Here is an 8,255-nt window from a genome sequence, read left to right on the forward strand (position 1 = left end):
TGTTTTGTGTTTCAAGATCGAAGGAAGAACCTAAACGAATCATCTCAGATACGTTTCATACATCTACAATAGACAAAGTTATGACAGTGTCAGATCGGTATCTTTTTAGAGGCTCGACCTATCTGTCAGTATATGTTTCTACATTTGTATCATCATTAGTAAACACAGTGACTGCATAATAATGTACACATGGTTCAAGGAGCAAAATGGAAGTAAAGACAAGTAATAAAACGCAGTTTTAGGAATTCCTTTTAAACGTTTATAATTATTTGCGACAAACCATAAGCAGTCTTAGGTTGACATACACTGAAAAAAATATACACGAAATTCTTCAGTCTTTAGTAAAGATCTAAACCCCAGTCTAGTTAGAAAGATAAGCATCACGGACTTCTTTCGACTTAAAAAAAAAAACGTTTAAAAAAGTTTTCACTGAAAGAATACTTCTCTGTGCTTGTAGGAAAAAATTTGCGTTGATTTCAGATGACAGATAAATAAATGGGAGGCGTATGAAATGCGACAATTCTTGGCACAGGCTGTAGTGGAGAAAAGTGCTAAACAGCGTCGTTGTATTGTGAACACATAAAAGCATGTGTGGTGTTGGTGTTGTCTATGATGACCACAAACTCCAAATGATCACTCCAAAACAACACTTGATTTTCTCTAAATATTTAACAGGCAAATGTTGCAAGTCATACTTTACATCGTCAAAATTTCAATCCCATAAAATAACTAGTTTTTGAGCAATCGTGTGGCGTAGGTGTCACACGATTTTCTGGAGGCCGTGACTTCACTTTGGATGGGCTTTGTCCGTGTTACTGAAATTATATTGCCGCCGATAATCTGTGTGTTTTCTCTCGATATTTATCATGCTTGTGTTGACTGTCATGCTCAACCTCTATAGGAAAAATTCCAATGTAATATAACAAATATTTTTGAGTTATCGTGTGACATTATGTGTGATTGTGTTTCTGTTTAATAATATGGTTGATATTCTGTACAGTGACTTCAATGCCGTTTAATCTCTATTTTGTCTGTCAGTATTTAACAGGCTTGCGGTGCCAGTCATGCTTAACGTACAACTATATAGTATTGAGTAAAAAGTGATTTGTACAAATTTCATAGAACAAGAAAGAAAATGAGATCGAAACAATTAAATGTTTTAAACGTGAAAAATATTATCCAAATGAAACAACGTTCATGGCAAAAAAAGTCACAACTCCATTTCAAGAAGAAAAGAAATTTCCAAGAGGTTCCTTTGTTTCCTCTTTTTCAAGGGCATTTTACCCAAACTCTTTCCAACTACTCTTTGCATTTTGATTGTCTCGCACAGAGACAGCTGTACCCATGCAGCGGTTTAATCTTTCAATAGAGGGCGCACCACATGCACAGTGGTCGCTACTGCTAACTCGCAGAGTCAACACGAACTGGTATTGAATAAAAAGAAGACACTCATGGTTCGGGCAATATCTCATGTAATACTGAACGTATTAACTCAGTATTTCGTTGAGTAATTGTTCATAATAGGTTACGATCGCCAGTACAATTTCTAGTGAATTTGTCAAAGAACAAAAATAATGTGAGCGAAACAACTTAGTGTGTTAAACCTGAAAAATACATTCGAATGAACATCATCGTAAATGACAGAAAATACTATATGGTTTGGTTGATAAGTCACAATTTACAAATTGTATTTTAGTGAAATTCCTACCAATAATTCGTCATAATGTATCACATTCAGGAGTATATTTTCATGGGAATTCATTGAACAAGAACGAAAACAAGATAGTGGACTGAAGTCGGTGCGCGGTGAGCGGTGTTTGTTTAGCGCGCCCTCTTTTGGAAGAAATTGATGCTTGACGATAAAAATAACACGGAGTACGGTGTCCACACAATGCCAATTCCTTCAATTGTTTTACATTCATTCGTTGGCGGTTCCTGTCAATTTTCAAGATGCTCTTGTCAAATATCATGGCAAAATATTAGAGGAAATTTCATTTCAAGGCAATGTGTTTATCTTGAGTTGATACAATAACTGTCTTCACACTGTTGAGGCAGAGAAAACGATATTTTTTATTCTCAATTTTCTACCTTGTTTGTCTTTTTTTCATGACCAATCATCTATCCAGAATTCAATTCAATGCGTCTCTTAATTTTTTGAGATAGCGTGTCTACATGAACTATCGTTTCTGTGCAAAAGTGAGGCAAATGTTCTGTTTGGACTGTGACTGCAGCCTATAGCCAAGTTTTACTCCGTGTTGACGCAAGACACTGCTGATGGGGAGAAAAAAACAATATTTTGTCTCAATCTTCTGTCTTGTTTGTCTATTTGTCATGACCAGTCATCTGGCCACAATTCTATTCGATGCATCACTTACTTTTTGAGATAGCGTGCCCAGCTGGACTATCATTTCTGTGCAAAAGTGAGGCAAATGTTATGTTTGGGCTGCGTCTGCAGCCCATCGCAAAGTTTTTTCTCCATGTTGCGACACAAGACACTGTTGAGGGAGAGCAAAGCAATAGTTTGTCTTAATTTTCTGTCTTGTTTGTCTATTTTTCTCAACCAGTCATCTGGCAACAAATCTATTCGATGAACTTAATTTTTGTGATAGCGTGCCAGCTGGACTATCGTATCTGTTGTCTGTGAAAAAGTGAGGCAAATGTTCTGTTTGGACTGTGACTGCAGCCTATAGACAAGTTTTTCTCGACGCAAGACACTGCTGATGGGGAGAAAAACAATATTTTGTCTCAATCTTAATTCTGTCTTGTTTGTCTATTTGTCATGACCAGCCATCTGGCCACTATTCAATTCGATGCATCACTCATTTTTTTGTAATAGGGTGTCCCATTTTGACTAATAAAAAAAGTAATAAATTATGCTGGCATGGCTGGCGAAAAAAATGTCAGTGTTAACTTAAGTTAGGCCTAGCCCTAGGCCTAGGCCTTGTTTGAGTTTGCATGGACAGTCCCTAATTTTCGGAAGAATTGCTCCTTTAGTACACGTCCAGCAAATACCAACTCACTATGGCTTTATTTAGCCTATGTTATAAATGGAATGTCATGGCCTAGCGGTTATAGCTAGCACTGGACTCATGTTCTGGTGTTTCAGAGGCAGTAACGTGGGTTCGAGCCCGCCGGCGGACACTTGTGCCCTTAAGCAAGACATTGACCATTCTTGCTTCGTCCTTCGGATGGGACGTTAAGCCGTAGGTCCCGTGTGTTGTATAATGTACGTTAAAGACTTGTTTGCTAAGAGAAAGGGTTCGCCCCGGTGTCCTGGCAGTGGCCGCAGCACCTTATAAACCAAGTGCTCCATAATGGGTCTCATATTTCTCATGTACTTCATTCATCTAATAATAGACATAACTGCCAGCGCCTTGAGTACCTATACTCCGTTGCGATAATGCCTCAGGTTTCTGCAACCATACAGATACAGATAAAAGTGCCTTTCTGTTAACCCTACGGTTTTCATCAGTACAGATAGCAGGTTGATCTCCAATGGGCAGCAGACATGGAAAGAATGTTGCAACCTGACGCCACTTCAGCGGTACAAAGTCTATGGTGAGTCAAGAAAATTGAAGTATTTCCCAACATTGAAATTGGAAATGTTTCTTAGTCCTAGATTCATGTCTTAGCATAATTTTTGCAATGACTGTCCTTCATTGAGATGATATATGAGGAAAACGGCTGAGTCATATTCTTTTTTTTGTGACCTAATAGAGAGTCGGGAACTAGGACAGCTTTTATGGGCGGAAACCAGTTCAAGCTAGTTCCCGATTGTCTTATACCTTTTGAAATCCACTTGTGTTCACAAGCGAGATCCAGTCTACTCATTATCATAATCGATGCTTCGCGCTCGGTAACGGAATCGCACTCGGGATATGGGGACCATTGAATGTACGCTGGGCATGAAGACTACATCACGTCGTTCAAACATTAACACGAGTCGGAAATTTAACGTGTTCATGATCGCGAGGGGAGCTCTCAGAATTGAACGGGAAATTTCACTTTTCTTCTGGATCGTAAATAAACTTCAGTACAACCATTTTAATCATCGATGTCTATTTGTACCTCAGGTGGCCTATCTAGTTATTGGGAGGCCATTTTGAGGGTGAAATCTGAATGTTAAAAAGACGATAAGTTGGGTCCAAGCATGGTCCAAGTTACTCGGACTACTGTAAGTGTAGTCCGAAAATTTGGGACTCTCAATACTGTGTATGAGAGTCCCAAAACTTATAGTATTGAAAACATGCAAAGCAAGAAAATAGACTGGCACCTGAAACAACCAGTCCAACACAGCTTCAGTACTGCATCAATCAACCATGCCAAAAGAATTTAAGAAACATGTGGCATGAAGCGGGAACTAGTCCCAATTTACTACACATTTCTCCGTAGTCAAGCCACCAGACTATTGACACTGAATGAAGAGGTCAGTCTTTTCAAATAGTTGGACCATATGGTCATGATGGTTGGACATGTACCAGTCTAGTATTTAGTCCCATTTAGAAATCACTTGACTTCCCTCTCATGTGCAAAATATTGAAGAAAAATCTCCTTTAAAAATTGAATTGAGTCTCCAAACTTGGTTGGTGAAATACTGAGGACATTTTCTTTGCCCGTTTTGTTTCGCACGTTTCAGAGCACTCCAGAGCCCTGTCTGCTGTAAGTGTAACTTAGCCCTAGTCCTAGCCCAGGTTGGACTCTGTTGTGTACACGCAACGGAGTCCAGGGTATGAATCTCTCCTGCCATAGCGAAAAAAGTTTTAACACATTTAGTATTAGTAAATATTGCTTGAGATTATTTATGCTTATTGAATTCTTCTCATTGTCTTTGGGTAATGTATTTTTTTTTTTCATCAGAAAATTGACGCGACAGGTCACACAGTGGATGATTTGGTGAACAAGACAATAGAATACCTTCAGCCCAATCCAGGTAAGAACCAAAATTGCAACATCATTGACGCTAACCTTCCCAAATCCTCCAAAATCCTATTTGCAAAATGTAGGCTTTTGCAGGATTGAGGCTATATGGCAAAAATGTGTGCCTGATTTATGAGGATGCACTGTGTCAAGGTCTTGGGCCGGATCTTGTGTTGTTCCCTGAGCTCAGGGAACCAGACTAGCTGGCTTGCATCCATTCACGGATGTGTAACCACTTGCAAAAAAAATGCGGACTAAATAAATTTGGTAAATTGGGACACTATTTGGCAAAATCAGTTTCTTCCAACGATGGTCGGCCGACCATCTTTTGAAATCAATACAAAAATTCCACTTTTCTTAAAAATGACAGCACACCAGGTGCCATGATTTCACAGGATGTCTGAGACTGTCATTCACCTACAGTCAAGTAAAGTATTTCATGATAATTTGGTAGTTTTGTTTGTTGATGTTTGCAAATGTCGTATATTACCTTAAATTGTAACCTTTGGAATAATTTCGTTCCGCCTGACTATAGAACACCGGTTTGAATCGGGTCTAAGTATTCACTTCAAACAAACCAAATAGAGATAGATCTTCTATTTGTGTGCTGACCCAAATCAATCATATTGTCTTTCCTGAACAGTCTCCAGAGCCATGAGTAAAGTCCGTGGTCAGAACAAGGGAGGAACCAAGCCTCAACAACCCGTAGAATTCCTGGGAGAAGTCATGCTGAAGAACGGCAGAGAATTAGGAGAAGATTCAACGTTTGGTGAGCAAGCTTCAAGATGTATTCTCTTTCCTTCTGTGGTAGACTGATCAAAAAGCTTTCAAAAAGGTGCTCTAATCAGTGTTCCAATCCACCAACATAGTACCATGAGTATTGTGTAATTTATGTAGTGCCCAGCACTTCAGATATGCAAGGCCATGTAAAGAAATAAACCAGTTTCTCGTACCTGCCCGCTGCCTTTTTTGCACCCAACTTTCTATTTTTTTAATTTTTTTTTATTTATAAATGCATACATTTGCAATATACAGGTGAGTCAAAAAAGACGAAACTCAAATGGCAGGACCAATTTTTGAATAAAGTTTTGCCTGTAGCACTTTCCAAATCTAGGATATGAGAGCCCAATCAATGGGCTTTGTATTAACACTATAAAATCTTTCCTGTTAAAAGATGGATTTTGTTATGTTTTTGTTTTTGTTTGGATACAGGTACGGCGATGGTCGAGATAGAAGAATCACTGAGGCAACTTTCTGAAGTCAAGGACGCCTTCGATCTGAACGTCAGACAGAACTTCCTGGATCCCTGGATCATCTCAAGAACAAAGATCTGAAGGAGATCAACGTGAGTTCCATCTTACAAAATCTAACATCACCCATTATCTGGTTGATTTTGATAGAATCAGGACTGTGTTGCACAGCCACGTTCGGGGAAATTCAAGCACAAATTGGGGAAACTGGAAAAGCATAAAGCCACGTCAGAATGAAGTGGCTACGGCTAATACATTAGTTGCACCTATGGAAGCAGATGAAGCCACTTCCCATGTGGGCTAGTGCTAGCCGTAGCCATGTCATTCAGACATGGCTTATGCTCACTAACAGAAGGGTTAACCAGGGTTACTGGAAATCACATTCTCATATAGCGTAATCCGGCAAACAAAATTAGAAGCCATTTTTGAGGTCGCGCCACGACTATGTGCACGCGTTCTTAAAGACGAGGCTCGCAAATGTTTTGGTCGAAGGAGTCCGGAGTGCGCGATTCACATGAGCCTAGTACCTCCGCATTTATCCTGAGTTATCCTGTTCACAGACAAACCAAGGCCGATGAAAACATATACCTCACCTCATGGTGGAGGTAAAAAAAAGCAGACGGGAAACCGTTTTTTTATTTACTCTGTCTAATAATGCATTTCATAGACCATGCATTTCATAGACAATCTCAGCTCCCAGGGTATACTTAGCACAGCTGTTTAGTTTTGGTGGAAACAACAGAACAATAAAATGTTGTTTTTTATAGGTATCATTAAAAAAATTGATTTTGATAGAAGCAGGACTGTGTTGCACAGCCACCTGCGGGGAAATTCAAGCACAAATTGTGGCCAATCTGGAAAAAAATTGATACAAGACCAGTGTTCGATTACTGGTTGATTTGGGTTGTAACTTATGCCTGTGTACTTTGGGTCATTCGATAAATTTGGGGTCCACTTTTTTCCTGTCCCTGTTACATCTGACATCTGTGATTTTATAATTCTGATGCAGTCCTTAATGCAGTCGTCCTCCAAGGGTGATTATGAATAGCAAACTACCTACACAACGAATACAAAATTGTTTAAAGTCATTCTTAACCCTAACTCCCTGGGCATTTTTGCGATGATGCTGCAAAATCCTCCAACTGCCTCCGTGTCAAATTTGCATGCAGCCTCAATCCTGCAAAATCCTCCATTATTTCTTGAATGTGATCCTTGAAAGAATGATCACTGCTTCAATCCTACAAAATCCTCCAGCAATCACTGTCAATATGTTGAGGCTGAGCCAGTGACATCCTGGAGCAGTGCGGAGGACTTCAAGTATAATTTATGCACAGCTGAGCATAAAAAAACACAAGGCCCGGCCCAAGACCTTGACACACTGCATCCTGCAAAATCAGCCACACATTTTTGCCAATTAAATAGCCTCAATCCTGCAAAATCCTCCATTTTGCAAAGAGGATTTTGGAGGATTTGGGAAGGTTAGGGTTAATGCAGTCGTCCACCAAGAGTGATTATGTGAAGCAGACAACCTACCCAACAAATTGTTGAAGTCATTCTTAATGATACTTGAACGGCAAATGACAACGTTCAGAGATATAGGAACTCGAAAATTGTCACACTTTGACCCATAATTTATATAAGGAGCCTTACAGCAATGTGCAAATGTCTCTTGTCAAACAGTACATTAACTTTCTCCCCAATGTTTCATTTCTACAGCACCATCAGAAGAAGTTACAGGGGCGACGTCTTGACTTTGACTACAAAAAGAAGAAGCAAGCAAAAGGTAGGCGACAGATTATCTCAACTCCATCATATCAAATCATCTTACATTACTAAAATCATAACTAAAACAAAAATAACGTTAGACTTAAAAAGTTTTATTGTTAACATGACACTAAGTATATCATTATTAAGACAAGATAAGTTTTGCGGTATCACCATGTGAATAAATCTCTTTTCTGAGTATGTGTGGTTCTGAAAAGAACCGGAGGGACTCAACGTTTCGAACAGTATGCTCTGCCCTTCGCCAGGAGAATGAGGGATTCCAATGATGATGCGATGTTATAAGGATGGGTGCGGTGAGGCATG

Source organism: Patiria miniata, unplaced genomic scaffold (assembly GCF_015706575.1).
Source record: "Patiria miniata isolate m_02_andy unplaced genomic scaffold, ASM1570657v1 HiC_scaffold_10, whole genome shotgun sequence".
NCBI lineage: Eukaryota > Metazoa > Echinodermata > Asteroidea > Valvatida > Asterinidae > Patiria > Patiria miniata.